Source organism: Petromyzon marinus, chromosome 80 (genome assembly GCF_048934315.1).
Source record: "Petromyzon marinus isolate PM22_M1 ecotype Great Lakes invasive population chromosome 80, UKy_Petmar_22M1.pri1.0, whole genome shotgun sequence".
NCBI lineage: Eukaryota > Metazoa > Chordata > Hyperoartia > Petromyzontiformes > Petromyzontidae > Petromyzon > Petromyzon marinus.
This window is the reverse complement of record NC_133746.1, coordinates 4,494,016-4,510,413: the sequence shown is the minus strand read 5'-3', so window position 1 is coordinate 4,510,413 and position 16,398 is coordinate 4,494,016. Positions and strand designations below refer to the sequence as shown.

The 16,398-nt window shown below is 46.5% G+C and overlaps 1 protein-coding gene across 1 annotated transcript in view; it reads left to right on the top strand.

The window, feature by feature from the left end:
- LOC116958580 (elastase-1-like) overlaps positions 1 to 16,398 on the top strand; it is a 54,905-nt gene that overhangs the window by 1,132 nt on the left and 37,375 nt on the right. The gene's annotated exons all lie outside the window — the stretch shown is intronic.

Sequence of the window (16,398 nt, the reverse complement as noted above, 5' to 3'; positions counted from 1 at the left end):
TGCCTCTCTGTCTGTGTGTGTGGACACAACTTTCGACGGTTTTAACTCACAAACTTAGGGTTTTCGTTTCAAAATTACCCAGATACCATGCGACAAGCCCCGGGGTGAGCCAGCGCTATTCGTATTTCACATCCGTCAACTTTCAAGTAGTTAAAGTAACAATTAATTACTATTTATTATTATACTAGCGTGAAGTATCCTGCGTTGCCCGGGGGAAAAATTTATATTACAAAACTTATCTTAAAAACATAACATATACATACACAAGTACAAACAGTTTTATGTATTTTTTTATTTAAAGCTTTCGTGACTGCAGTAATTCATATTCTTAGTTTTTTTCGGTAAAGTCACGTTGAAGGGAAACAAGAAAATAATAAAATATATATAAAACAATAAAAAATTCTCACGACGTTTCGACCATAACTCAAACGGTCGTCTTCAGGTGTGTTGGTTTGCATAAATTTATTTTTAAACGGCGCATTTATTTATTTATAAAAAACGTTAGTGCCACGTGCAACGATTTGGCAGTTTATTTAGGACTAGTCCATCCATATTCTGAAAAGAGGAGGGGGGAGACGAATTTTTTTATAATGTATGCTGTCTGAAAGCCACTGTAAGCGTGAACAATCAATTAAGACCTGAAATGGTTTATCAAATCTTTCCAATGATTGCTAAGATAGAATCCATCTTCTCGGTTGAAATTGTCTCTGTGCTTGTATATGTGGATAGCCTCATGAACGAATCTCTCATGGAAGCCAGATGGCTTACAAAGAACCTCTGTCTTGGAAAAGTCAATGGCATGTAAGCCTACTGAATTAGAACAATGATCTGCCACGGCCGAGGTGTTGGTCCTACCGTGTTTAAGGTCTGCTTTGTGTTCACAAAATTAAAGAATTACTCGACGATGGTAGTTATACAAAAATAAAAAAAAGAGATCCCACCAACAGCCTCGTCACACAAACCAACAAAATAATTTCTGATTCAACCGCATTAATTGATCAATCTAAACAGTTTTCATTGAAACCTTCTGCTGCCAGGCCACCAAGATTATACGGCTTACCAAAATACATAAAGTAGATACACCCCTTCATCCCATAGTCTCTACTATCGGCTCCCCCACCTACAAACTAGCTCGTTTTTTGTCTGAAATCCTGCGTCCTTTCACTGGAAAGACCACCTCTGCGGTACAAAATTCTGCTCACCTGGTATCGACAATCAAGGGTATTTCCCTGTCCCCAGACGACCTGCTTGTCAGTTTTGATGTAGTTTCCTTATTCACCAAGGTTCCTGTACCTGACACCATTGCAATCATTGAAGACTTGGTTCATCAAGGACTAAACACTGAGGTACCCCCCCTGGTGAGACACTGTTTAACCAATACATACTTCACTTGGAATGGAACTTTCTACAAACAAACTGAGGGCACCCCAATGGGCTCCCCCCTTTCTCCAGTTATAGCTAACATTTTCATGGAGAAATTTGAGACTGACGCCATCCAGACTGCCACTCTGCGCCCAACCTTATGGAAGAGGTACGTGGATGACACTTTTGTCATCTGGCCACATGGCCGGCCTGCTCTAGACCAATTCTTCGACCAAATCAACTCCATACACCCAGCCATCAGATTTACCATGGAAGTCGAAATAGATGGCAAGATACGTTTTTTGGATGTCCTAATTAAAAAGAGACCTGATGGTTCAATGAGCCACTCTGTCTACAGGAAAGCTACCCATACGGATGCTTATCTGAAACCGTATTCCCACCACCATCCATCACAGAAGAATTCTCTCATCAAGACTCTGTATCATAGAGCCCAATGCATATCCGACCAGGAACACATAAGCAGTGAACTCAAGCACGTACACCAAGCTCTTAGGGCTAATGGTTACTCCGACTATACAATCCGCAAAGCTATCACTCAAACCATGAAGAAGAACCCTCTTGAGGAGCCTTTCAAAACCATCACTTTACCCTACATTGCGGGGATCACAAAAAAGATCTCCAAAATCTTGAATAAACACAAGATCCAGGTCCGTTTCAACACATTACATAAAATCCGTGATCTGGTTCCGTCTGTAAAAGATGTGATTCCGGACATACAGTACCCTGGTGTATACAATTGCCTCCGTGGTAGTAGTTACATTGGAGAAACCAAACGCCATGTCTCGGACCGCATTCGTGAACACAAAGCAGACCTTAAACACGGTAGGACCAACACCTCGGCCGTGGCAGATCATTGTTCTAATTCAGTAGGCTCACATGCCATTGACTTTTCCAAGACAGAGGTTCTTTGTAAGCCAACTGGCTTCCATGAGAGATTCGTTCATGAGGCTATCCACATATACAAGCACAGAGACAATTTCAATCGAGAAGATGGATTCTATCTTAGCAATCATTGGAAAGATTTGATAAACCATTTCAGGTCTTAATTGATTGTTCACGCTTACAGTGGCTTTCAGACAGCATACATTATAAAAAATTTCGTCTCCCCCCTCCTCTTTTCAGAATATAGATGGACTAGTCCTAAATAAACTGCCAAATCGTTGCGCGTGGCGCTAACTTTTTTATAAATAAATAAATGCGCCGTTTAAAAATAAATTTATGCAAACCAACACACCTGAAGACGACCGTTTGAGTTATGGTCGAAACGTCGTGAGAATTTTTTATTGTTTTATATATGTTTTATTATTTTGTTGTTTCCCTTCAACGTGACTTTACCGAAAAAACTAAGAATATATATAGTTTTATGTATGTTTAGCGTTGGAAATGCACATCGCATGCCATCGATATATGGGCACTTACCTGTAGTTGCGGGCACAAGCCCATAGAGGGAGCCACCCTGAGCTGGGGAAGGTCAGGGAAAGCCAGACAATTGAGGGGCCGGGCTCTCCCCCCCAGACCCCAGGTGTGGGGTTGGGGGGTGCTTCCAGAGCCCCCTGGAAGTTCCAGAGAAGGGGCGGTACCGGGGCGGGAAGCCCCTGAGAGGTGTATTAAAGGGGCACCTCTGGGACAGCTCGGGGCAGTGCTACGAAGAGAAAGACTGAAGATCAGCTAAGCTAGAACCCTGGGACCTCGAGCATGCTGCCCTTGTAAGGGCCGGATCGAGCTTGGACCAGTGGTCGGACCCGTACATTGGCTGGGTCAGGTCAGGATAGCCTCCCTAGCTAGGACCCTGGGACCTCGAGTCCGACGTCCTTCTAAGGGCCGGATCGAGCTTGGACCAGTGGTTGGACCCGTACATTGGCTGGGTCAGGTCAGGTAGCCTCCCCTAGGCCACCGATATCCGGAGGGCTAAGAGCTGAGTTACGAAGTGTGAGGTCACGTTAGCCCGGAGGCTGTACCTCCCTAGATAGTGTAAGTTAAGGGGAGTTGTGTGCTAGTTAAACAATGAACCGTGTTGCCTCTATGAAAACATCTTCGGCTCCATAAATAACTCACTACATTTGTTAACATTATTGTGAATGAATTTTTACGTGTTTAGGATAATTTTATATAAACTCTAATACTTCAAAGCAATGGAACTGTGAACCCAAATGATGGACCACATAATAAACCAGTGTGGTCTCCGTCTCTTCAATGGAGGAATAACAGGACTGGGACCAACAGAAACAACCAGGAAAAAACAGCAAAAATCTTCGAGAAAAAAACATCGTATATCAACGCTGTGCAAAAATCCCAGTGGGATGCAAGTCAAACAATAACAACCATAAGACAATTTAGATTAAAGTTATCAGGCTAACTCTGTACTTCAACAAACAAACATGGCTTCACCATACATTTCAGAAATCACCAAAATAAAGCTATAAAAACAATGTAACAGTGATCATAGGAAATGTGATTCAAATTTAACAATAAACTATATAAAGGGTGTTTAACAATTTTGACCTGATTTGAAATCGCGATATCTCTGCAACCACTAACGGACCATGAATGAAACTCTTACCACTTGAAAGGGCAGGGCATAGATGTTCAAATCATTACCGCTCGATGCCTCTCGCAGCGCACCAACAGCCCCTAGCCTCAGTCATTCTCAAGATGGTGACCCCGCAAAACACAAGGCGTTTTGCGTTCTGCAGTTCAGCAAGACAGAATCCGTAATTGCGGTGCAGCATGCATTTCAACGGCGTTTTGGCATTGATCCGCCAATGTCAAAGAGCATTCGTCGTTGGTACCGACAATTTGAGGAAACGGGCTGCTGTTTATGTAAGGGGAAGAGCACAGGGCGACCACGCACCTCAGAAAAACGTGAGAAGAGAGGCGTTTGGGACGAATTCTACTATCGTCTCGATGTTGTCCGTACAGCTGTTGAAGGGGATATGGAGCATTTATAAAATGGTTAATAAAACTTTATAACTCATTAAATCGTTTGTATCATTTTGTGTAATGGTGACATGTTTCCATCGTGAAAGATACTGCTTTGATATTGGGTCCATCAATTTTAAACAACCTGTACATAACATGTACGACCAAACTTTGCAGCCATATCTGGCAGCATGAGTCACTCCATAACAGCAGGTGTATCAAAATTTGTCAATGCACCTTTAAAGATCAGCACACTATAATAAAAACTCAAGGTCATACTTTACTTGTATGATATGCATTTGTCTTTTATTGAATCCGATGAGTCATAAGTATATGGTTAATGGTAGAAAAACACGTATTTATTTGTACTGCAGTATTTATTACTATAGTATTTATTTGTACTGTAGTAAGGCACTTCACAAAACACAGACGGTATATAATTTGTAATAGGAAAATTGGGGAAATGGGGAGAAGGGAGGTAGGGAAGGTAAGATCCGAGGCGAAAGAACAACAGAGCGCGGACGGTGCCGCAAACAACAGCTGGCAGCCAGATAGCCGACAGGACACTTCGCAGGCACGGAGGCAGGCAGGAGACTTGGGGATAGGGCCATGATGTGGGACGGCGAGGCAGCTGCATGAGCGCCATCACGAATAGCCGCCGTCAGCTAGGCCGCCGAAATGGTGCCCAGCAGGCGCAGGTGCAGGCAGGAGACCCGGGAAGGAAGCAATGTGCAGGCTGCACAGGGCAGCGAGGTGTCGGCGCGGCTCAACGAGCACCTGCTGACAATCGAACTGCCCCCCAGCAGGCGTGGGGTCAAGCAGCACACGTCGGTGGGGATTTGCGCCCCCAACCAAAGCAAAAGCCTCTTCTAGATAATGAAACACGAAATTGGGCCTCTCCAAAATAATCAAACTGTCATTTTTTGCTGACCCGCACCCCCCTTATCAAAGAGCCTCTTTGTAATGTTTCTGGTCCTGTCTGCAAAGTAATGTAAATGTTTTTCATTGCCTACACGGGAGCATTCAACATAAACCTGGCCATCAGAAAAGCATGGAGTTGCAAAATTCAGTCCCACCACTTTTAAAGATTGTCCTTCCGCCTTGTTAATGGACATCACAAAGCTGCGCTGGATGGTGAATTGAAGCCTCTTAAATTCAAATACGGTGTCATTTGGGATTATAGGTATGTGAGGAAGAAAGACCTCTATAGCTTTAATAACATTTGAATGTAATTCTTTCAGTTAACCTTGTGCCATTGCATAGTCTAGGTGGGAGCTGCAGAGAATTCAATATTCCAACTGATAGTGAAAAATTTGATCAGGTCCGACACTGAGTCAATATATTTGTAGGACTTGTTCTCTCCAGATAATTTCTGCAACAACATGGAATTTATTCTGTGAACAGCATCATTTTTTGGAGCCAACATGTCCCTCTCCCGTAGCCAGATAACATCTTGAAATTATTGTTGCATGTTTGGGTACACTTTTTCCTCCAGTTCTTCTTCCGAAGTGGAAAGGATGCCTTTAGACATGGTGATAAGTCCATCTGTGCCATCAGCAAGAATACTGCCATTTACAATATCAAGAAGAGCTTCAGCAAAGTTTCCTGCCTCTTGATCTCCATGGAGATATACACGCATGTTTGTCATTAGTTTCAGTTTCATCACGTGCCTCCAGAGGAATGATGACTTGATGCAGGCATTTAACTCATCATCTTTGGTTCCTCGAAGTGCAGGTGAGGTTTGTCGGAAGTCACCAGCCATGAGAAAGGTCACATCACCCATAATGCTGGAATTGTAGTGGAGGTCCTGCAAAGTTGTGTTGACAGCCTCAATTGCTCCCTTGTGGGACATGGTGCATTCATCCCACACTATTAATTCACAATTAACCAAGACTTGTGCAAGGGCAGTTCGCTTTAAAATATTGCAAATAGGGTTTTCTTGTCGGGATAGATCCAATAGAAGCTTGAATGTGGAATGTGCCGTTTTTCCTCCAGTAAGCAGAGTTGCCGCAATCCCTGATGATGCCATAACCAGAGCAATTTTCTCCCTCTGGCGAACCTTAGCCAGGAGCAGGTTGAGAACAAAGGTCTTCCCAGTAAAAATATGCCTCCATTTTTAGACTCAATGTCTTCCAAGATTTCTGTGTAGGCTTCTCTTTGTGCATCCATCAGCTTTGGTTCATTTTCCTCAAGAAATTTAAGAAGCTCTAAAACCATCATAGGATATTTCACGTATAATCTCTTGGGCAAGGGCATGCAGGTTGTCCCTGGAGCATGTTGGTAGTCCGATAGACTTGAGGTCTTTTCCAAGGAGGATGAGGGCCTGGCTAAAAATGACATCAGAAAAGTTCACCTCGAGGTTGGGATTTTCTCGTTGAGCTCTGTGGAGGATGTCCTCACTCATGCCTTCTTCGTATTTTTCCAGAGTCCCATGGAGTTAGATATGCTGGAAACTTGAATAATTATGCATAACAGCAATCTCAGTTGAGAAGGGGGACTGACAAGTTAGACTTTTAACCCTTATTATTATTATTATTATAGTAAGACTTGTTTAAAACTTATTTAAGATTTTAGATTCCTATATATTGAATGTATGCACCATCCTGCCAAAGTAAATTCCGTGTCGGTGTGAACTTTCATGGCGAATAAAACCCTTTCTGATTCTGATTATGTCATAGCTTTATCAAGATGCTGATCATTCTTAAGAATTCCACGAAGATTGCAAGCGTCCCTGTATGTATCACAGACAATTCCTTCCACTGTTTTGAGGTCTTAGAAAGATTTTGGCCCTTTGACAACGTGGAGAAGCATTCGCAAAAAGTAGCACTCCTGATTATTGGGATGAACTGTGTAGACTCTTCCTAAGGCATTTCAGATTCACCATTACCAGCACGTCGCTTCCATTTTTTTTAGCAGTCCATGTATAGTAGGAGGGAACTTTATGGCAGCAAATGGGTCACTTTGGCACAAAACAAAAAAACGCCATCAGGTTTGTTTCTTGTGGAGCCAGGGCTTGTTCTTTGGCATTTCCTTCGGTGAAGTAGATGCTATGGTTCTTTCGGTAAAGTCACGTAGATATAAAATAATAACAGTTAAATAATACAAATAAAAATGAAAATAAAGTGAATACAAAATAATAAAAATATCACGACATTTCGATCGCAACACAAGTGGTAGTCATCAGGAACAAGGAGGTTAGCCTCTGAGGGCAAACTGTTTATAAAGGTTTTGAGATGGGCGGGGCAGCTAATGTTAATGTGGGAGAGGGCACCGACACCGGCAGTAGGTCTACACCAATCAGGGAGCTGTTTATAAAGGTTTAGAGATGGACGGGGCAGCTAATGTTAATGTAGGATAGGTCTCTGACACCGGCAGTAGGTCTACACCAATCAGGGAACTGTTTATAAAGGTTTAGAGATGGACGGGGCAGCTAATGTTAATGTAGGAGAGGTCTCTGACACCGGCAGTAGGTCTACACCAATCAGGGAGCTATTTATAAAGGTTTAGAGATGGGCGGGGCAGCTATTGTTAATGTAGGAGAGGTCTCCGACACCGGCAATAGGTCTACACCAATCAAAGCATTGCACCTCGCTCCACACAGCCACACTACTGACGGTGGAGGTGGACAAGAAAACACAAATCAAGTCATCACTCAAAGTGGTTGATGACATATTTCCAATGATTGCTGAGTTTAAAACCATCGTCTCGCTTGAAATTGTGTCTGTGTCTGTATATTTGGATGGCTTCGTGAACGAATATTTGTTGATAGCCAGTAGGCTTGCAAACTACCATCGTCTTAGAGAAATCAATTTCATGTTAGCCTGCCGCATTAAAGTAATGATCAGCCACAACAGAATTAATGGTCCTGACCTGTTTCATATCTACCTTATTAATAAAAACAAACTTAGTAAAATTTGGAAATGTAATGCAATGCAACACAGAGTCGGTCAACACACAATTAATGCATCACGTGGTTGATTACGTTTTTCACACTTAACTCTGTCTCTCTACGTGTGTCTCTGTGTTATCTCTCTCTGCATATGTGTCTGTCTATGTGTCTCCGTGTCTGTGTTTTGTCTCTCTCTCAAATTTAGCAATCTTTGGAAGAACGTAATCAACCAGGTAGGGTGTTGACTGTTATGTTAGCCGACTCTCTGTGTTGTATTGCAGTATATATCTAGGTTTACTAGGTTTGTTTTCTTTCATTTGTACCTGATGATGATTGCTTGCATTGTAATCGAAACGTCGTATGCTATTATTTTATTATTATTTTCTTTCTACATGCATCTCCACCTTCCCTGTCTCTCCACCCTGGCTCCTCCCCCCCTTATCTTGCCTATATGGCCTCTTGTTGCAGCAGCCCCTTTTGCCCAATTCAGCAATTGTTTCTTGCTGTGGTTGTCCCACCTGATGACGGATGCTTGTGTTGCGCCCGAAACGTCGTGATTTAATTTATTTTATTTTATACCTACGTAACTATACCGAAAGAACCAGAGAGTAGGGAGCATTGTGCTCTGTGCATTCTCGCACAGGATTTTTTAATCGTGCAGGAATATTGCGCAGGGATTTCCCCCCAGGACAAAGAGCGTTTTAATGAAACAGAATTATGTGGCAGCGCTATAAGAGGTATTTAAGGCCCACTGAGCTATATTGCTCTATTTCAGAAACGACTTGGCGACAAATGCTAGCTTAATGAGATAGCTTATCATGTGGAAATGTATACCAGCCAAATATTAAGTAATTTCAAGGCTGCATCTTTACCTTATATGGTCTGTCATTGTTTACTCTTAAGAAACAGGAAAACCTTGCTTAGTGGTCAAGATGTGTTGCTGGAGAGGTGAACACTCATCAAATCCGCGCTAAAAGGGGTCATTATACTATTGTTTTTATGGGAATGTGCTCCCCAGAGCGTTTTCATATGATCAATATTCAAGAGCTTGATATTAATAATTAAGATGATCAATATGATTTCATGAATTCAAAATATATTATATTAGTATTATGTACTGTACTCACGTGTGCATTCTACTGTACTGCTACACGGCAGTGGTGGGAGACGAGGTTGGATCTGCTGTGCTCCCAATCCGGGTCTTAGTGATGCCCTAAGTCAAAATGTATGTCGTCAAATTTCGATTAGGTGGAGTCTGACACTCTACCTTGGTCTGTGAGTTCTCGCATGGCTAAATGCACTTTAATAACATGCGAAAAAAAATCTATATCTATATATAAGTCAAAAGTTGTGTGTGGGTTTGTGGCAGAGTTTGTGTGTGGGTTTGTGGCGGGGTTTGTGCGCAGTCGCGCGCTTGCCTCTCCAATGGTGGGGTTTACGTAAAAAAAACAATAGCCAGGTACCACGCCGCAAGCCCCGCGTGAGTAAGCGCTATTCGTTTTTCACATTCCTCAACTTTAAATTAGTTTAATTAGCGATTTAGTGCTATTTTTGGGCACTTCCCTTTTATTTATTTAATTATGACGCGTGTACGACCATACCAACTCACGCGCCTTTGGTGGGGGGACGGCCCATGCCAAGTCGCACGCCTTCGGCAGCCCCAAAAATTCTTCCTCACTGGCCTATTTGTTTTTTGGACAGACCAAATGAGTGAATGAGATTGTATGGCAAAATCAGGCAAATACGTCACATCACAAATCTAGCTACTCCACAGGTGTGTTTACAAATGCCTGGGCCAACGTTGACTTTTATTGAGTTATGATTTTTGTGTGACTCTTTTGACATCTCTCAAAACACAGAAGAAAGTGGTTCTAACACCCAGCCGTGACGAGGTTGTACAGAGTGTAAGCAATGTGAGAATGCATTTCAAGAAAGGGGAACTAAAAGGTTTTAGCCACTGGAAAAAAATCTAAATTCAGTCGAGTGGTACGTGTGTAACAGATAACCATTCTACTCAGTAATATATGTGGCACATATAGCTGTTCTGCTCAGAATGGTATACGTGTAACAGATAGCAGTTATACTCAGAGTGGTATACGTGTGTAGTGTACTAATTCAGAGACACTAGTAGGAGGCACTCTCTCTTGTTTATTCCGTCTTCACAGCCATAGGGGATAACTACATACCAGATCAGGACACCCAACATGCTTCCAGACCCACGCAAAGACCATGACGACGGTAGCACGACGAGTTCCACTCCAGATGGCAGCAGCCCCGACTGTGAGTCGGAGCTCGCCTTTTATCCTCCCCAGCGTGACCAGGCTCCACCCTCGGCCACGCACCCTTCTGGATCCCCCAGAAGGCTCTGGGCTTCACCAACGGGTCCAACTGGTAGAACGGGCTGCTACCCCCAATCCATTGTCTACCAGACCTCAGCACTACGTGCTCCCGTGACTCATTTTACGTCACAAAATCACCCCCCCCCCCGTGAAAAAAACTGCTGCCCCGACTGACTTTCATTTGTTGAGTAGTGGGACAACGAACGCAACAATACCCATGTAACATTTTCAACACATGGCAACAATCCAGCCCCCAAATATATAGCAACTAAACAATAAGCAGGGGCGGTCATCTGAACTGAACCATCTTGGAACGGGTCCTTATTGCCGGCCCCTCGTATGGGCCCGTAATGGGTCCTCCGGGGAGCCCGGAGGTGATTTGACGATGGCTCAACGGATGAAGATGGAGGAAAATAAGGAAAATACCGTCCACCCCTGTCCGCCTGTGGGCTGCACCGCTGGCGGTTCCATAGGCGTCAATCCCTGGGGTCCTGCAAATGAAGAAACAGAGTCTCTCTGAGGCGCAACCTCCGTAATCGTACGTCCGGTTCCGTCGGACACATTAAACACCTGGCCATCAGATGGTGGAGATGAAACGACCTCATAAGGTGGAAAATAGGGTTTCAGTAATGACGGGTGCACATGCCAACGCCTGCGACCAACCTGGATCCACACACACTGCACTCTCCTAACCTCAATTACCTCCACCGGGCCCTGCCATGGCCTAAGTAATTTAGGAGACGTGCCCAGAGGCACCTAGGGGCAATGCAGCCACGCCCTCTCCCCAGGTTTCCACGGTTTTCTGGATTCCTTAAGCCCAGCCAGTTTTTAATTCGCAGCCTGCTGCTTGGGCAAATTGCCCTGGGATGCTTCCCGTGCTTCCGTCAACCACTTAAGGGTGAGGCTCATAAGTCCCGGCACAGTAGCTTTCCTCTTGCTTATCTCAATATTTAACTGGGTTTCCATGAGGGGTCGCATTCTCTCCCATATATACAAAAAATGGGGAGAATCCGGTAGAGGCATGAGAGGCCATCCTATATGCCGCAAGAACACCTGGAACGTGTAGGTCCCAATCAGACTCGTTGCCTTGTTGGCACAACATGGACATAAGAGTCCTATGTAAACGTCAGTTTGGGGATGGTAGGGTGAAGTTTGAATTTTATTTGAACCCAACAAATCACATACCTCTTGCAACAATGTTGATGAAAAATGTCGACCTTGGTACGTAAGGAGATGTTCCGGGGGCCCCTTTATCTAATAAATACCCATGCAGGAAAGTATCCATAGTAGACGTCGCCGACTGATCTGGCAGGGCCCATGCCACTGGCCACCATGACAGGTATTCTACCCCTACCTGCAAGAATCTATTTCCCCTCGAAGTGGTGGGAAATGTCCCGAGGATGTCGAGGGCAATGAGCTCATTTACGCGGGACATCCCAATAGACTGCAGTGGTGGTCGGGTCAGTCTCGGCAGGGGCTTCCGATGGGCACATTCCACACATCCCTTAAGCATGTTGTGAATGTCTTGCGACATCCCGAGCCAAAATAAGTCACGCTTCAACGTAGATAACGTTTTCTGCACCCCTAGGAGCATCAATCACACATGGGTAGCTCTCGTTATTCTACCCTACAGAGCAGTTGGCACCAAGATACAGTACCTCTGTATCCCAAAGCATCAGTAGCCCATCTCGGAGGATCACGCGGGACATATTCCCTGGATCCTTCTTGTCACTTGGCGCACCAACGTGGCGCCGTATTTTCAGTAAGGAGGCGTCCTCCACCTGGAGGGGCCCCCATTCCTCATGTGCAAGACCAATAGTATTATCACGCGCCACCCCTGGTACGGGTGGCGGAGCATCCACTGATGCTACAATGGCGCCCGGCTCCTCCGCATCCACCTGCTAATAATGGCCGGCGCCCATCAAACACGAGCACTGGCTCTTCGGTGTTCACCATCCCAGAGTGTCCGCATTACAGTGGCGTAACCTTTTCCTATAGGTGACTACGAACGAATAATCTTGCTGGATTTCTAACCATCGTGAGAGTTGCGCGGATGGCTGGTCAACGCGTAGTGCGTATTGAAAAGCTGCCTGATTTGTGCGTACCATGAACTGCCTATCAGGACCGCTGCACAAAGTTTACGATAGCCAATAACTCGCGGCACGTAACACAATAGCGCTGCTCTGTGGGGGACAGTACTTGGTTACTGTAAGTGACCATGCTCTCCACCCCCGTTCTCCACATGTGACAACACAGAGCCGATCCCGGTATCACTGGCGTCCATATCCAACATAAACGGAAAGGAGAAATCAAGGTACTGAAGGGGGGTGTGCATTCACGAGGCCGTCGTGCAGCTTAACAAATGCGGCCTCCTCCTCCTTCCCCCACTGAAATCTCTGGCCTTTCACCATGAGAGCGTGGAGTGGCTTCGTGATCGTCGCAAACCCGGGCACGAAGAGGTGGTAATATGACACGAACCCAACAAAACTGCGGACCTTACCCACCGACGTGGCGGTCGGCCACTCACGCATGCACGCAGTCTTTGCCGGGTCCGTGGTGATCCTAGACTCGCTACCAATGTGGCCCAGGTAGTAAATTTACTTTTGCAAGAGGTAACATTTCTGTGGCTTGAATTTCAAAATAGCCACCCGAATTTTAATAAAAACCACATGAAACCACTGCAGATGTTCCTGGAACGTACGTCCAAAGACAATAACGTCATCCAAATAGATCAGACATGACTCCCATTGGAGCCCCGACAGTACCAACTTCATAAGTCGGTGGAACCTGGCCGGAGCTGAGTGAAACCCCAATGGAAGCACATTAAATTGAAACAGCCCTTGCGGTGTCCGGAATGCAGTTTTAGGTTTGGAACTTTCATCCAGGGGTAACTGCCAAACCCCCGATAGTAGATCCAGGGTGAAAAACGGAGCCCCCGGCAGGGTATCCAACGAATCGTCCATCCATGGAAGCGGATACGTGTCCACCATGGAGTATTTATTGAATATCTGAAAATCCACACAAAAACGCAAACTCCCTTCCTTATTTTGAACCAGGACAATGGGAGCAGCCCACGGACTGGTTGATGGGGAGATTATATCAGCAGCCAACATTTCCTCAACCGTCTGACCAACGTGGTCCTTCTCATTCGGACTAAACCGAAATGAGTTCTGATTAATGGGAGCGGCGCTACCCATATAAATATTGTGATGCATCAGGGACGTGCGGCCAAGATCGAATTTACCTTTACTAAATACATCGGAGAATTCCTAAAGCAATGCCCGCAAATCGCCCCTCTGCTCCCACGACAAATACAGATTACCCACACAGAACGGATCCATCCATGAGCCATCAGCCACCACTTCCCATTCAACCATGGCCACGACCCGATTGGTTACATCATCTGTTTCTCCACAACACGTAGCCGTCACGTGGGCCAACACCAAACCGCCTGTATTACCGCGGTACCTAGCCCCATATTTAATACTTACAGGAAGGGCTCTTGATCCCCCCTCACTATCGTATGGGCCCCTATTAAAGTGAGACCACGAACCACTCTATTCGAAGGGGTTAAAAGAACCCCACCCACATAATTTTCCGGTCGAGACGCTTCTCCAGCCTCAAGGGTACGAGCATCTGTGCACACGGGAGAACCATAACACTGTCACGCACTAGGGCCCGAACCACAGCATTAGCCATACACAACCCAGTAGGGGACTCCACAAATCTCAACCGATGCCCCAACGGTAGCTCAACACAACCCGGGTCAATCAAAATCCAGAGGGGCATCCTCTTAAAAAAATCAGTCCCCAATAAACAAGGCACCGCCAATGAACTCGAAACCAACACACAGGCCCGTCCATTCAACATCACCAACCTGTATCAATGCCACAATTTGTCCCACAATACCTACACTCCGGCAATTAGTGGCAACACACGGACTTCCCACAGGACTAAGGCAACCCACCATCAGTGGCAAAGTCCTAAGATCAATCCCGGAAATTATGGTGGCGGATGCTCCCCTATCTATGAGCACCCACACCTCAACACCCTGCACAAATCTACTTACCCTGGATGATACTGCTCCCGCCACCATGAGACGGGGTGCCAGTGCGGTCCATTGCCCGGACCCCCACGGCCAACTATCATGCACTGAGGAACCCTCTTCGCACCCCGTATCTCGATTCTGGAGGATAGCGTGTGCACCCGACACCGACTGCAATGAAGGTGGCTGGTGTCGGCCATGATGTGATGTATCACGACCTGCCTTTGGGCCCAGAGGAGTGGAGGCTGGTAGGACAGAGGACTGCAAAGCTGGGAAAAACTGCCCCAAGTCAGCATGGCAGCGCCTGGAGATGTGGCCTGGTAGGCCACACCTGAAACAGGTAACGGGGCCGTGCCATGGTGGAGGGAAGTTCCCCCCACCGCTGGTCCCGTTGTCGTCTCGCGCCGACTCTCCCGCGTTGGCTACAACTCCCCGACACGCAGACCTGAGAAGATCCTCAATGCTCCTGGTCGCCCTCTTCTCCCGGGAATCCAGCCCAGGCGGCCACCCCGGTATGCCGTCGCAGGTACAGTGGGCCTGGATGCATAGGGCTACCTGAATTGAGGACAGGTCGTCTTCCTCTTTGGCACGCAAAAAAACGCTCATTTGCTGAACCAATGGCAACGATTTCTCTAGCGCCAGAGAATCCAGTCCCGCCTGCTCAATCTTTGGGTACACAGCCTGGGCCAGCGACATTAGTGCCCTGTGGAAGGCGAGGGGCATCTCGGTCTCCCCCTGATGCCGCATCACGAATTTCCACCGCGCATTGGATGGCAGGTCAAAAATCGCCGCCAACTGGGCATATGCTTTCTGCAGCGTCGCCCTGTCCACCTGGGGAATGGCAAAAAACGCCGCCAAAACATCGTCGTCCATTGCGGTGGGAAGAGCACATGGAGCCTCTGCATCGGACTACCCCGTGGGCTAGCAAGTAGCGGCAAAACGCCGCCAGATAGCCGCCCAATCACCCCCTGCAGCCAAATTTTTTTGATAAACGGCAGCCACTACGCGATGTAAGGTTCCCCTGGATGAGCTATTGGCGGCAGGTTAAATTCGGCAGGACTCGATTTTCACCCATTGATGGCAGTGATGGCGGAGTCGCCCGTTCGCTGCCCCCGAGTCGCATCCCCCTATTCTTCTCTTCCTTACCCAGCTGCTCCACCAGCGCCATCTCTGGAGGCGGGCAGCTCCATGATGCGTGCGCTCAGTGCCTGCAGCCTTTCTTCAGCCGGCGGTGGCACGGGATTGTCGTCCTTCACCCACTGCCCCACTGGGACTGCCTCTGCAGGAACCCCCACTGGGGTCCCGGCTGCTGGGGCTGCCCGGGAACCCTCCTCGCCGTCGCCCTCTTCGCTCGTTAACACTTCTGACACCAAATGTAGTGTACTAATTCAGATACACTAGTAGGAGGCAATCTCTTTTGTTTATTCAGGCCTTCACAACTTCCAGACCCACAGCTTGAAGAGGCGAAGACCATGATGATGGCAGCACGACGAGTTCCACTCCAGATGGCAGAAGCCCATACTGTGAGCCGGAGCTCGCCTTTTATCCTCCCCAGCAAGGCCAGGCTCCACCCTCGGCCATGCACCCTTCTGGATCCCCCAGAAGGCTCTTGGCTTCACCCACGGGTCCAACTGGTATAACGGGCTGCTACCCCCAATCCCATTATCTACCAGTCCCCAGTGCTACGCGCTCTAGTGCCTCATTCTATGTCACTACACGTGTAACAGGCAGCAGTCCTACTCAGTGGTATACGTGTAACAGATAGCAGTTATACTCAGAGTAGTATAGATGTGTAATGATGGCGACACACGTTGCTACTCGGA